This window comes from Mirounga leonina, unplaced genomic scaffold, assembly GCF_011800145.1.
Source record: "Mirounga leonina isolate KUSES-001 unplaced genomic scaffold, KU_Mleo_1.0 Mir_152, whole genome shotgun sequence".
Lineage (NCBI taxonomy): Eukaryota > Metazoa > Chordata > Mammalia > Carnivora > Phocidae > Mirounga > Mirounga leonina.
Genome location: NW_023270380.1, coordinates 19,029,504 through 19,044,978, shown reverse-complemented (window position 1 = coordinate 19,044,978; position 15,475 = coordinate 19,029,504). Strand labels below are relative to the sequence as shown.

At 42.7% G+C, this 15,475-nt stretch overlaps 1 protein-coding gene and 2 non-coding genes across 8 annotated transcripts in view; 2 read left to right on the top strand and 1 right to left on the bottom strand.

Moving 5' to 3' along the window:
- Positions 1 to 15,475, bottom strand: part of DISP1 (dispatched RND transporter family member 1) — a 177,102-nt gene that overhangs the window by 113,520 nt on the left and 48,107 nt on the right. The window lies entirely within an intron of this gene.
- On the top strand, positions 2,832 to 2,937 carry LOC118013038. Its single transcript, XR_004679911.1, has one exon. It is a non-coding gene; the product is annotated as a U6 spliceosomal RNA (small nuclear RNA).
- LOC118013023 lies at positions 7,071 to 7,213 on the top strand. The gene has a single exon (XR_004679900.1). It is a non-coding gene; the product is annotated as a U4 spliceosomal RNA (small nuclear RNA).

Below are 15,475 nucleotides of genomic sequence, written 5' to 3'. Positions count from 1 at the left end.
TTGGACTATTGCGCCACGCGTATCCATACACAACAGGGTACCGTCGTGCATGTCCTCAAACTTCCTGTAAATGCCGTCACATCACGTGCACCACTCCCAAGTGATGGCTTGCACACAGCTCTACTTCCTCCTTCTAACTGCTACGATTTATTCCACAGTGTGGAGCCATTAAGCTCACTCCCCTATCACTTTTGGTGGACACTGAGGAGTTCTGGTATTTTACAACTACTGACAGTGCTTCAATGAACCTATTTCTGCCTCCCATACATGCAGGTCATTCTCCAGCGGAGTGACCTTGAACAACGCGGGTCTGAACTGCATGGGTCCGCTCGTACACAGATGTTACAGGACAGGACTGTATATGTTCTCTTCCTTATGATTTTCCTAATAACATTTTTTTTTCTCTAGCTTACTGTATTGTACGAGTGCAGTACACAATACATACAACAATGTATTAACTGACAAGATATCAATCGGTAAGGCTTCCAGTCAATAGTAGGCTATTAGTAGTGAAGTTCTCTGGAGTCAAAAGTTACACAGAAACTTTCGATTGCCTGGGAAGTCAGTGCCTCCAATCCTTGCATTACTCACTAAGAAGTGAAACTGCTGGTGTGCACAGAAGAATCCGTGCACAGAAACTGCAAACCTGCTCACCAACATACGGGTAATTCCTTTCATTTTAATCGATTAAAGATACATCACATTATATACTCCAGAAGCTGAGTCTTTTCTGGCCCCACCAACACTGATCAACCAAACCTCTCCCCATATACACAGAGCAAGTGAGTAACTAACGTCTATGAAATAAAATGAGTATCCAAACCAGGAAATTTATTAAACATTTGTTCTGTGTCAGTCACGATCCTAAGAATTTTACTCATTCATTCATTTAAGTAGGCCCCATGCCCACCGGGGAGCCCAATGCAGGGCTTTAACTCACGACCCTGAGATCAAGCAAGAGTTGGACACTTAATCGATTGAGCCATCCAAGCACCCCTATCCTAAGAATTTTAAATAAAAAATACCTTTTCATTCTCATGACAACATTAAGAGGTTGTCTTTTTTTGCTATCCCCTTTTGCTATCTGATAGATCAAGTTAGATAGGTAGGTGACTCTCCTTTGCAGAATTCTCCTGGCTGTTTTCACGTATTTTTGTTTTCTTCCAGGCAAGCTTTACGTTCATGTACATATCTTAAAATGCAATAGCAAGATCAAGAGCTCTTCATTTTAATTCATAATGACAAGCATCTACCAACTGTCTTCTGCTACTATTTCTTGCCTCCTTGTCCCTCCAAGAGGCCAAAAGAAGTTCTTGCCACTTTCACTCTTTGTAGGCTCCAAGTACATAGAAAAAGAATGAAAAAGAGCCAAAATAGAGCTAGGATAATGTATAGTATATTCTATAATTTAATGTTTTCAACACAGAGACAAAAAACATACAACTATACATATAACCTTAATTAGAGATAAAGCAAAAAATTTAAATTTAGGGCCCTCCATAAGTGCAAGGCCCAAGCTAATGCCCCAGCGGCCCACCCCATTAAAAGCCCAGAATTCTCCCCCATTTTCCATTTTCATAGTACCCGCTCCACAAAATCAGTAAACCACAGTCACGGTTTCCTCTGGCCTGATAATGGTCTAATTCTCCCTCAGCTGTATTAGGAGCAGGTGTTGGAGCTCCTCCTGAGGGGCTTGCCACACCAGCTTCATCTGAAAAGCTACAATGTGAATTTAGGTGCTCCCATCCCTCAAAATGTAGAAAGATCAAGGAGAAGATAAGACCTCTGTTTTTCTTTATAATTGTTCCATCCTGTGTAATTTATTTGTTCTTCTGTAGCATCAGTCAACTAACCCTTCAGTTATGAGTTTATGCATCAGCTGTTCGTGGTTCCTGCAGGCTTCAGCAGCTCCTCAGAGAGAAAGAACCCCCTGTCCACAGGCAGTGCTGGGTCAGGTCTTGGCTACACTCCCGTGGTCTTTTAAAGATACTAATTTTGTGCTACTTTAATGAAAAAATAAAAGCCTGCCACAAGACCAACTGATTACACACACAGACCTTAGCCAAGAAAAACGTATTTTGTTTTCTCCATCCTAAATACACTCAAATTGTCACCAGTATTTTTCTTCAAGATTTAAAATTGACCAGTTTTTAAGTTTTATGTGAATAATGGCTTTGTTACTGCTATGGGAGACCTATGACTAACAAACTTCCAGTAAATATTTACATTCAAAAATATTTTTCTTTTATTAGTACCTGTGATTTAAAACAAACATCTTAGGCGTGAGGCATCCCTTCTGTTGGAAAATTACAAAAGTATCTGCACTTATTTGGATTATTGAAGGCTCAGAGCCTTTGAATTTAAGAAAATTTGCAAAATGCAAAGAGTTTATGTGGTTCTTTCTTTAAATGAAAATTGTAATTACACTAAGCAATTCATTTCTTGAAAAAAGGAAGGTTTGAGTCTTCATTATATCATGGACATGAGAATTTGAGTCTTGGTTTCACATGGAAATAACATTCATCTTTTATTGGTAAATATACTAATTTAATCAGTTTACTGCTAAATACAAAAGATTATGAATTATGTAAATGCTTAAAATTATGTGAATGAAGAATGTAAGCATTTGAAAAATGTGATCTTAGGGAAAGCACATCTGAAAATTATCCTCAAGATGTTCCCTTCTGCATATATTATTACTGAAGAATTTCAGTGTATTAGAAACCAACCAAACAGAGCCAGGTAATCTATGATTTTCTTCTGTGGGAAATTCTACTAACGGACCTCACTGTTATAAATTCATTTAAAAAAAAACACTATCAACAACATCAGTGCTTGCTTCAGCAGCTCAAACACTAAAATTAGAACAATACAGAAAAGATCAAATGGCCCCTGGGCACAGATGACATCCAAATTCACGAAGCATCCCATATTTTTTTGAGAGAGAGAGCATGTGCGTGTGTGAGCTGGGGGGGGGGGGGGGGTGTGGTGCTTAGGGAGAGAGAGAATCTTAAGCAGGATCCACGCCCTGTGCGACATGGGGCTCAATCTCACAACCCTGAGATCATGACCTGAGCTGAAATCAAGACTCAGATGGTCAACCGACTGATCCACCCAAGTACCTCTAGCAACCCTAACCCTAACCCTAAAAAATCATAAATACACAAAGCTATAGGTTGATTTTAATTTTTCTTTATTAGGTCTTTTTAATAACAAAAGTTAATAGATGCTTCTTGAAACAAATTAAACAATATAATGATAAACAAAGTAACAAACAACAAGGTTTCCAGATCCCATTCCAGGAGACAATTAATGCTCCATGCTCGTTCACAGATAAACATCTCATATGTAACATATATGTATATATATTATATGTGTGTGTATATCCCTACATTCCTCATATGGAGACATATAACACATAATACATAAACATACACATGCAGGGTTTTATTTTATTTTTTTTAAAGATTTTATTTATTTATTTGACAGAGAGAGACAGTGAGAGAGGGAACACAAGCAGGGGGAGCGGGAGAGGGAGAAGCAGGCTTCCCGCGGAGCAGGGAGCCTGATGCGGGACTCGATCCCAGGACCCTGGGATCATGACCTGAGCCGAAGGCAGACGCTTAACGACTGAGCCACCCAGGAGCCCCTTATTTTATTTTTGATAGGATAATACATACTACTCTGCAACTTGCCTTTTTCACTACCATCCTGGCCATGCCTTTGGTGTTAGATGCAGAGCATACGCAGTCTGTGATGTCCCCACAACTACCTTTATTCCCTTTCTTGATGGACGATGTTCAGACTCTTCCCAAATGCTTGCTGACCCTAGCCCCTTCCCTGTGGGCCTCCCTCTCATTAACCCCCTCTGTAACCAACACTCTGTGAGCACTAGGGAGAACAGAAAAGTTGTTTTTTAAACACAATTTTACATGTAAGGCTGCCCCTCAATGTCCCATATTTGAACATATTTAACATATTGCCTAGATAAACCTGCACAGAAAGACACTAACTTATGTTACATAGTAGTGAGAAGTCTATTATTTACAAGAAAGATGCCCGAGACAGAGAGCCATAAACCCCAAGCTCTATTTCAGGTTTGAGATGAGCCACCAATGTGACACTGAGCAGTTACATAACTACGTGGAGGGCCATTTCCTCCCCCAAATAATGAACTGCTTGAACTAGATAATTTCTAGTCCCTTCACACTAAAATCAATGATCCTATATTGTTCAATGAATGCAGCCTTTATGTCAGCCCAGAGAGGATAATCTACTAAAAGAATGTCTGCATAACTCCCACAAAGAGTTTACTAACAAATGAACAGTGCAAACAATATTAAAAGAACAGGTATTTTAACAACTCAAGAAAGCAAATTGTTTAAGTACTTCCATAAGAATATTATAGTTACCTATTTATAACTTATATGCTAATCACAATTTTTAGTATGACTAAAAATCTCACATTATTATGTATGTTTGGGTCAGTTCCAATTATTACAGATTTTGAAGATGATAAAGTGTAGTCAGTGCTGAGCAGCTACCGGGAACCTGGCTGTATTTCCACCTCAGCTATTCAGTTTCTAGATTAAGTTCCTTCATTTAAAAACTTAAGAAGTACCTGAAGCTTTAGGATTCACTCACTCAGTAAATGATCTTTATCAAGCGTGTCCAGGGTGCTGGGCAGACACTGTGCTGTTCCAGGGCCACCACTGTGGGAAAGATCCACGGCCCCCGGGGTGGCCCCCCACCACTGGGACGGCATAACACCTACAGATCTGCACCCCAGACTGTTTTCTTTTCTTTTTTTTTTTTTTTTTAAGATTTTATTTATTTATTTGACAGAGAGAGAGAGAGGGAACACAAGCAGGGGGAACAGCAGAGGGAGAGGGAGAAGCAGGCCTCCCGCAGAGCAAGGAGCCCGATGCGGGGCTCGATCCCAGGACCCCAGGATCATGACCTGAGCCAAAGGCAGACGCTTAACGACTGAGTCACCCAGGCGCCCCTCCAGACTGTTTTCTAATTCAAACTGGCCCCTCCATAACTGGACTTGACTCACTTAAATTTTAATATGTTTCTGTTAAAAGATTCGTGTGTCGTTTTTTACAAATATTCTGCTGTGTTCTCTTTTTTGAGAGAGAAAGACTGTGGGAGCAAGCGAGAGCAGAGCGAGAGGGAGGGAGAGAGAGAATACTGAGCAGGCTTCATGCCCAGCGTGGAGCCCACCCAGGGCACAATCTCACAACCCTGAGATCATGACCTGAGCCACAATCAAGAGTCCCACGCTCAACCAACTGAGCCACCCAGGCGCCCCCCTTTGCTGCATTCTTAAAAACAGAAAGGAGAGTTAGTGTCTACTTCAACTGGCAAGAGACGCTTGGCTCCCTGCAAATTTATAGGAAAGGGTGACAAGAAGTTACTTATCCATGAGTACCTTTAGTTCATGAGTGAAATGAAAATGTACCTGCATCTTAATTTACTTGATGTTTGTCTCATTCAAAAACATGTAAAACAGAAGGAAATACAACACGAACCCCAAAACACTGCATGGATCCCATTTCTGAGGCCATGTTCTCCTGTGAGAGAAAGCAATGAAGACAAAGCCACCACTGACAAGAGATGAGGGTGTGCCTAGAAAGTGGGGGGGCGGGGGGACAACATCCAGCCTGGAGAAAGACCCCCACTAGCCCCTCTGCTCACCCCTTCCTACAGTCCTCCTGCTTAAGGCAAGGAACAGGTGGGCAGGCAGAGCCAGACACAGACCCACCGAGGCAAATACGAGTTTCCCTGGGTAACTCCTGCCAGTCCTCATGTGGGTCCAGTTCCTGGGGGACCCACTCCTTGAAGAAGACACTGCATTATCATAAACCCAATAGGGGGCCCTGAAGTGACAATTCAAAGAGAAATCAAAAAAGTAACTTTGGGTTACAAGTGCAAAGACATTTTTGTCTTACCAACTACACCTGCCTCTAACAGTTACTACCATGAACGCGTGTGTAAATCAGCAATACTAGGATGATGCTGGAGCAATCTCCTCTTACTGAGATCAGCCAAACTAGGCAGCAGGGAATCTATGATACGACAACACTTTAACCACCCCCCCCCCCAAGTAATTCTTAAACAACAGTTTTGGGATTTTAGTTTTGTACGTCTATACAAAGACAGAAATCCAGGGGCGCCTGGCTGGCTCAGTTGGTTAAGCAACTGACTCTTGTTTCAGCTCAGGTCATGATTTCAGGGTCGTGAGACCAAGCCCCACGTCGGGCTCCGTGCTGGGTCGGGAGTCAGCTTGGGAGTCAGCTTGGGATTCTCTCTCCCTCTGCCCCTCCCTCTGGTTGCACACATGCGCACGCACGCTCGCTCTCTCAAATTTAAAAAAAAAAAAGATCCAAAAAACTTTATACTTTCAAACATTTAATCTTAGAAAAGAGTATGTAAACTGCTGTTTAGTTTTTCTTTAAATAGGAAGGGCTTTAGAGACTGAAGTGCTTTAAATGTCTTGATTTTTCTTAGTTTTAAAAGATACAGAATCCTGGGTGCCTGGGTGGCTCAGTTGGTTAAGCAACTGCCTTCGGCTCAGGTCATGATCCCGGAGTCCTGGGATCGAGTCCCACATCGGGCTCCTGGCTCAGCGGGGAGCCTGCTTCTCCCTCTGACCCTCTCCCTTCTCATGCTGTTTCTCTCTCCCTCCCTCTCTAATAAATAAATAAAGTCTTTAAAAAAAAAAAAAAGATACAGAATCCTGGCACTCTCCCCTTTTAAGCAGGGGGACAAAAAATTTAAATGTTTCTGTAAAGGGTTAAGGAAACCATGTTGGAAGAAAACTTCTTTAAAACAAAAAATAATCAGGGCGCCTGGGTGGCTCAGATGGTTAGGCGTCTGCCTTCGGCTCAGGTCATGATCCCAGGGTCCTGGGATCGAGTCCTGCATCGGGCTCCCTGCTCGGTGGGGAGCCTGCTTCTCCCTCTGCCTCTGTCTCTGATGAATGAACAAAATCTTGAAAAAAAAAAAAAATCATTTCCCAGCCAACTGTATGGAAGTCTTCCTGAACATAAAACTAACCCACTTGTAGCTTTGCGCAGTGGCAGTATCGTAGCCAATGAGGTTTATCCGAGGCACGATTATTGCTAATTGAAAACTAACCCACTTGTTTCTTTCCTAGGTGTCTAGTAGTATGACTCATTAGAAATTATACTGTGAATTCTATCCTAGAAATTACAATGCATATGCTACACTTAATACCCTTCAGGTAGAGAGAAAAAGCAAATACATAAAAGGATAGTTTCTTATTTTTTTTTTTTTTTTTTAAGATTTTATTTATTTATTTGACACAGAGAGAGAGAGGAATCACAAGTAGGCAGAGTGGCAGGGAGCGGCAGAGGGAGAAGCAGGCTCCCTGCTGAGCAAGGAGCCTGATGTGGGACTCAATCCCAGGACCCTGGGTTCATGACCTGAGACGAAGGCAGACGCTTAACGACTGAGCCACCCAGGCGCCCCCGGATAAAGTAGTTTTTTAAACAAGTTCTAGGAATAAAATAAGAGTTTATGAGCAAGGAGTTGTTAGTTTTAATTATATCAAGACAAAAATAGGCATTTCCTGAGGTTTAAGAAAAAAAAAATCCACTTCATGAAAGAACATCATTAACAGCTGTCCTAAATTGTAAATCTACACCCTTTGAGGGCATTGGTGTATGAAACCCTACTGTTTTTTCCCCAGATCATTCACAGTTAATATAACTGGCAATGAGTCTGCAGGTTATCAGAAATTTTTAATCACTTGCTCCTAAAGTTAGCTGCCAGCATTTTCTTATAGCAACTTAAAACAAGCAGCAGTGACATGGAAATTGTTTTTGTCTGACAATGGAGGCTGACAAATGTGAAAAGTGTGCCAGACTCTGCATGCTACAATTTCTGTAATTAGAAAATCAGGAACCTTTACAATGGTGCTGCCCAAATCTGAGGTTTTTCAAATAAAAGAACTGTTTTTCGTACAGAGTAATTTTATTTTTATTTATGACTTCTTTTTTACTGGAAAATGATTGTTCCTATTAATTGAATAATTTCTCTGGATTCAAGCTTTAAATGGCAAAAAAACAAGAGTACTTGGGGCACCTGGGTGGCTCAGTCGGTTATGTGTCCGATCTTGGTTTCCGCTGAGGTCAAGATCTCAGGGTCATGGGAACCAGCCCCATGTAGGGCTCCACGCTCAGCTCAGAGTCTGCTCGGGATTCTGTTTCCCTTTCCCTCTGCCCCTCCTGCTTGTGCTCTCTAAATCAGTCAGTCAATCAATCTTTAAAAAAACAAAAACAAATAAAACCAAGAATACTTATATGGAGTCATATCTCATTTGGTTTGAAAATTAAATAGGAAGATATTGGAGAGGAAAGAACCACTTGTTCAACAAAATTTTATTTACCATCCACCTCACGCCAAATATTGGTTACAGCAGTGAGAATATGTATAGAGATAACACTGTAATGACTGGATTTACTCATTCATTCATCCAAATCCTTAAACATGGATTTACCACTCAATGCCAAGGCTTAGACAAGATACTAGGGACACGGAAAAGCATCACGGAGCCAGGTTTCCACCATTGGGGGTTACAAACATGCTGAGACTAGAACAAATTGTGGGCTGCTAGATTTGAAGTGGAATGATGTGAACTGTTCACTTAGACACAGAGCTTTAATTCAGACACAGACGGAGGTATATTATACTCACACAGGTACACATATTCCCTGGCTCAGACTGAGAGATCTGAGACCTAACAGGATCTAAAGCCAACAACATATTATTAGCAATGTGCACGCCAAGCACCCAGATCTTGCTTTTAAAATACCATTCTCCACAAAAAGGAACCAAGTCATCCTAGAAAAAGGCTGAGTCCAGGGCTGGGGCAAAGAAAGTACATGAAAAACTTAGAACATCTTGTTATACACCAACAAGCAAGAAATTCTCCAAGAATTATGAAGACATTTCCAAAGGTCAGAGGAACAGTTAGTAGGTAGGGGTTCCCTCAGACCGAAGCTGGAATAATTCAAGCATTGAAATAATCAATGACAGTAAGGAATATAACTCCTTGAATAAAAGAAGAATCTATGAGCTTGAACTAAGACAAATTTTAAAAAGAAGAGAGGGAAGCTCTTTCTTAGAGCATAATACCAACTAACAGGGAAGTCTGGAAGGATGGATGCTACAACTATTGAGTCAAAGTTTGATGAGGAACAAGATATTTATAGCTTCAAAGCATCTCCCCACAAATTACATATTAATTACAAAGGGAAAACAGTAATTTTACAGTGGAGAAACTTGGTGGATACAATCTAACCGACTGACCAGATCAGTAATATTGGTACTGACATCACGAGGTACGAAGAAGGCCCAACATCCCTTGTCTGGCTTTCCTGCCAAAACTAGCAAACTTCAATTGAATCATGAGGACACATTAGACAAACCCAAATTGAGGACTATTCTACAAAATAATTGATCCCTACCCTTCAAAATATGTTAATTAAGGTCAAGAAAGTAAAGAAAGACTAAAGAACTGCTCCAGATTGAATTAAAGGAGGACATAAGACTAATGTGGACCATATGGCTTTGGACCCGAAAGAAATGGCTGTACCAGGCAGCATGAGACTGTGGACTGCAGGGGAGAGCACAGTAGTATATCAAGGCTAAATACAGAGGACTGCACTTTATAGGAAAATAGACTTCTTGGGAACTACGTACTGTATTTAGGAGTAAAGGGGCATGATGTCAGCAACTTATTCTCAAAGGGTTCAGAAAAACACTATGCATATATAAAAATTAAAATGGGGCACCTGGGTGGCTCAGTTGGTTGAGGGTCTGGCTCTTGACTTCGGCTCAGGTCCTGATCTCAGGATCCTGGGATTGAGCCCTGTGTCGGGCTCCATGCTCAGCAGGGAGTCTGCTTGGGGACTCTCTCTCTCTCTCCCTCTCCCTCTGCCCAGACCCCCATACGCACACACATGCAATCTCTCAAATAAATAAATAAATCTTTTAAAAAAAATTAAAACTTAGTAAACAATTGGTAAATCTGGGTAAACAGTATATGGGATTTCCTTGTACTAATTTTGTTAACTCTTCTTTAAGTTTGAAATTATATCAAAATAAAAATTACAAACAAATGAAACACTATAGTTTTAATCCACTCATGAATGTAGTCCTTCGGTTGACAGTTAAGACTTTATAAATGTCACACAGTGGACAAAGATGAACAGAACACAGATTACTACCCTTGAGGACATCTCAGTCTTGAAAGGGTTGCTCAGCCTTTCAGAAAAACAAATTGTAAAATAATCTTTTTTTTAATATTCTATTTTTTTAGGTAATCTTTACACCCAACGTGGGGCTCGAACTCACAACCCCAAGGTCAAGAGCCATATGCTCCACGGACAGAGCCAACCAGACACCCCTAAAATTATCTTATTACTACTCTCTTCTAATGCAGCCAAAATACCTCACAAGGAAAACATATTGTGAAGGACATGAACATTTTCCCTACTGTACCAGAAGTTCTATAATAAACATTCCTAAAAATAAATAAATCTATCTCCTGAGAAGAGAATTTTTGCTTTAAAAATATTTCTGTTGTAACATGATCTATATTACAATAACATTAGTAGAGAATTCAGGGCATGTGGCTTTACTAACACCAAATATTTTTAAACGCCCAATTAATCATTCACTGTGGTGAATAAATTTTGGAAGAACAGTAGGATGATGACCAGGAACACAACACAGTGAGAAGGTGAAATGTTTGGGAAGGAGAGGGCTTGTCAGTGTTAACTGGAAGCTGAGAGAGAGCACTTCAGCAAGAGACGGGTGCAGACATCCACCAGAAGGACAGCTGAAGAAATGTGCCCGAGAGTCATTAACACATGCACACGTGCTGGGCAGCTCTGACTTCATAACCAGACCGAGCCAAGAGCAATGATGGCCCCACAGGGAGGCAGAAACAGCGCTGTGAGCAGTCTCGGGCACATGCTGTGTGCTGAGCGGGGTCCCTGTCGCGCCCCGCACCCCCATCCTGACACAGAGGAAGGGACCAGGCCAGGACGTGACAGCGATGGGATTCAAATCCAGGCTCACTGACTCAGAAGCCATGCTCTTAAACACTACATACCCTACGTTTCATGGCGTAGGAGAACTTGTGTCAAATACCTGAGGATCTCCCGCGTGCACAGACTGACAGACACTCCGTAAGAAACAGAATCCCTGATACTGCAGAATTTCCAGTCTAGAATATGTAAATGGCTAGAACAATAGCACTAGTAGGCTTCTCTAGAGTGAAATGTGTTATCAGCAATTGGAAGTTACGAGAAAATAACCACTAATGGCTTATAAGTCGGGGGTGGGGGTGCCCTTGGGATGAAAATGCAGAGTCACCACAAGACCAGAGAACTAGGGGTGGAATGCTCCCAGCCACTCGCTGGGTTACGATTGGACTGACTGTACTAAGGTCTCTAAAGGAACACAGTAATTCAGAAGACAGGATGGCAGCCACGGAAGCCGAGAGAAGACAAGGGCTGTCCCAGAGGGAGGGCTCCTTGGCCCAGAAACAGCCACACTCTGGGGACAAGTGTGGCCTCAGTGTAGGAATGGATGGAGCCTGGTTTCATCAAATATCTGAAAGTTAATTTTTACTTTCATCAAAACAACCTATTTACATAGTTTTAAAGGTAGTTCTACAGGACCTGTATTGGGGGCAAAGTGGTCCCCTGTCCCTCCTTGCTTCTGCTACACTTTCTCCTTGTTCAATATCTGCAGGTCACGGGCGCCTGGGTGGCTCAGTTGGTTAAGCGACTGCCTTCGGCTCAGGTCATGATCCTGGAGTCCCGGGATCGAGTCCCACATTGGGCTCCCTGCTCGGCAGGGAGTCTGCTTCTCCCTCTGACCCTCCTCCCTCTCATGCTCTCTGTCTCTCATTCTCTCTCTCGCAAATAAATTAAAAAAAAAAAAAAAAAAAGAGAGAAAAAAAATATCTGCAGGTCACATGTTCATAACTGCTTTCTAAAATTTTTTAAGTGGGCTCCACGCCCAGTGTGGGGCTCGAACCCATGACCCCAAGATCAAGAGTCATGCACTCCACCGACAGAGCCAGCCAGGCGCCCCATGCTTTTTAAGTCTTTCTACTCCAGGCATTACATACGGACTTCATACAGACGATATGGATGTAGCTCTCCAGAGCATCCCCCCACCTTCTCTGCACATCACACCTGTTCACCAAATCAGTACTGTTCACATTACAACTAAATAGCACCTAAATATTATTCCCAAAGGAATCACTTATAGAACAACGATCACATTTCCTTTTTTGACAACATGTTTCCTTCTGATCTGTGGCCTCCTACTTTTCTGCACATATTCTCAATACAAGGATGATTCGGTAACAACACCTCCAGGCCTGTGACATGTGTACATTGGAGAGTGACACGCACCTGGACAACAGTGGTCTCCCTGAACCTGTCCTGGAGGTCCTCCTGTCTGTCCCGGAGTTCCTCCTGTCCTGCTCTGTCCATCCCAGAGTTCCTCCTGTCCTCTCCCATCCTGCCCTGTCCATCCTGGAGCTCCCCCTGCCCAACAAACACCAGCCCGGCTTCTTCTAGCTGCACCTTGTTACCTCCATTTCCACTTTATTGTCTGCCTCCCCGCCTGTTGAAATCTACTTTGGGGAAGGTAGTCTCCATTTGATGTCCCAGCCCTTCTACTGAATTAATAATCTTCCAATATCCAAGAGCCCTATTTATTCTGTGAATGATCCTTTCTGGAGCCCCTGTTGTTCCGTAGACACAGAGTCTTCCCTTATCTGAGGATTTTAATTACAGTTTCTTTGAAATGTCTTTTGCTCCTTTATTGTTTCTGTTCCTTTCACATTCTTTTTTAATCTTCCTCTTTGTTTTGGTTTCTTTCATGTGAGAGACTTTCCCCCAGCACGTCTGTCCGAGTTAAGAGTGAGACAGCAGAGACATAAGCAGTGGCCGTATGTCGATGGCAGAACTGTTTCTCTTCCCTAGAGAGACATCCTCCATTCTCCTGTGTGTGTGTGTCTGTTGGGGGTGGTGGGAGGAGGGGAAGCAATAAGCCTGGGAGCCTCTGTGTGTTGGCCAAAATTGGGCAGAGAGCATTGCAACTCAGTATGCAGACTCTGATTCGATTCTGTTAAAACGTTAAGTCAGACCGTGTTACTCAAACTCATTCTGAGACAAAGCAAGTCCTTACAATAGCCAGCAAGGCCCTACGTGATCTCCACTGCCCGGTCCATGGCCCTTCAGTACTTCTGACCTCACCTCTCACTCCCCTCCACCAGCTAACCTCCTTGATGCTCCAGTCTTGCGTCCAACTCAAGGCCTTTGCTCTACCTGTTCCTCTGCCCCGAACACTCCCACCTCCAATCAGCAAAACTCTTTCCCTCTCCCAATGCATTGCTCAAATAGACTCCCACTCTGCCACCTCGTTTTAAACTACAACCCTTCCCCCCAGCACTCACAACTTCCCTTATTCTAAGTTCTTCTGTAAGTATTTATCACTTCTAACATCCTAGGCAAACCACTTTACTACATCTACTGTTCACTGTTTATCTCCTCCCACAAGAACAGAGCTTTTTTGGTCTGTTTAGATCACTCACACATACCCAATACCTATTGTGGTATTCATCCCTCTCCTTAACTGTGCCCAGCTGAAGGGTTCTGAAAATACAGCACCAGTCTTCTTCTAGAGTGGGGAAAGGCAGTCCCCTGGCCACATGCAGCAGAGACAGGAGCCCAGGAACCCAATTTTCAAACAATTCTCCTGTTCGCAGCTCCTGCAATATGTTCGCCCTCCAAGATACTCCATGCCCTCCATGTCTGTGGCCTCCAGGGATGTGCCCTTCAATTACCTGCTTCTACCCTGTTCTGTCTTCTCTGCTCTGCTGAACCCATCAGTGCTGGTCCATCCACAGTCCAGCCTCCAAAATGCTGCTTAAGTTTCTTCTACGGTTGTCACCCTCTATTCCATTACAGTCAGTTCAGCGAGAGTTCCGAGTTTTGAGAGAGAGGGGGCGCAAGTAGGGGGAGGAGCAGAGGGAGAGAGAACCCTCAAGCAGACTCCCCAGTGAGCATGGAGCCCCACACGGGGCTCGATCTCACAACCCCGAGATCATGACCTGAGCCGAAACCCAGAGTTGGATGCTTAACTGATGGAGTCACCCAGGCACCCCCAGAATACAGCTGGATTAAAAAAAGAAGGGGGAAGCCTAAAAAAAAAAAAAGATCTATAAGATAAATATAAATAGATAGGCAAGTAGGTAGGCAGGTGGATGGGTGGGCAGGCAGACAGACTGGACGGAGATAGACAATTCACAATAAATATAGAATGGATCATTTGTTGAGTACCAAATATGCCCTAGGCCTTACATAGGCACTCCATACCTACCATATCATTAATCCTCACACCAACTCTGTAATGTTATGCTATTTTTTATATATATATATATATATAAAAAAAAGACTAAGACTAAGGACTCAGAGATCTTACATCACTGGCCTAAGGTCAGAAAGCCAGCTGAGACAAAGCCAAAACTGCCCAATTCCAAGTTCCATGATTTTTATTCTCTACACACAGTTAATACAGTTTAAAATGTGAAACGAATACAATCTGATCTGATTTTAACAGAATGTTAAATGGTGATAATATTTTGAATGTTTGTCCCAAAGTTCTATCACTTTTATAACTTGCAATAAACATTAAAACATACTATCCACCCAATTCAACATTCTGCCCCAAAATGGCCAGTGGCATCAGTCGATACCCTATGCTAGGAAAGAGCTGCTTTCCATCACACTAGGTTCAAAACCTTAGGGCCAATCCCCAACACAGTCTTGTTTTTCTGGAAGACCCTGCCCCACGCCGATCCTCTGCTGCACTGAGTCTACGAGCGAGCCCACACCCACCAGCCCGACAACAAAGCCCAGTTATGTCAGGGTAGAGAAGGCCTCCACCTCCAGCCGCTGGAATCTCCAGCACATGATCACGCCTTCTCCTGGGAAAAGGCAAACACTGCCTTTGGGTTCAGAAAAAGAAAATTAAAAACAGTGAGCAGCCAGACCTGGATTAGTAATAAGTGACAGCAACACAGCCAGCAATTATTAGTTTCATCTGGGCCAGAAGGAGTCTCGGTGCAGGAATTCTTGGCTGCAGCTCTGCTATTTGCTGAGAATTCTGAAAATTAAACACTGGTCCCCTCAGAGTGGAATGTGCTATGCAGATCTCAGGAGCGCGCCGGCCATTGCAGCCAGGGGTTTATATGAGATCTAATGAAGGACTACACGTCAGAATAAAGTTTTCAATTTTTCCATTTGAACTCAATAAAAAATAAATGACAGTCATGCGGTCAAAATATTCACACCCTGGAGCTGCCAAGCTAAATAATTTAGTATCTTTTTGAACAGAAAAATATTTTCCCCCAGGG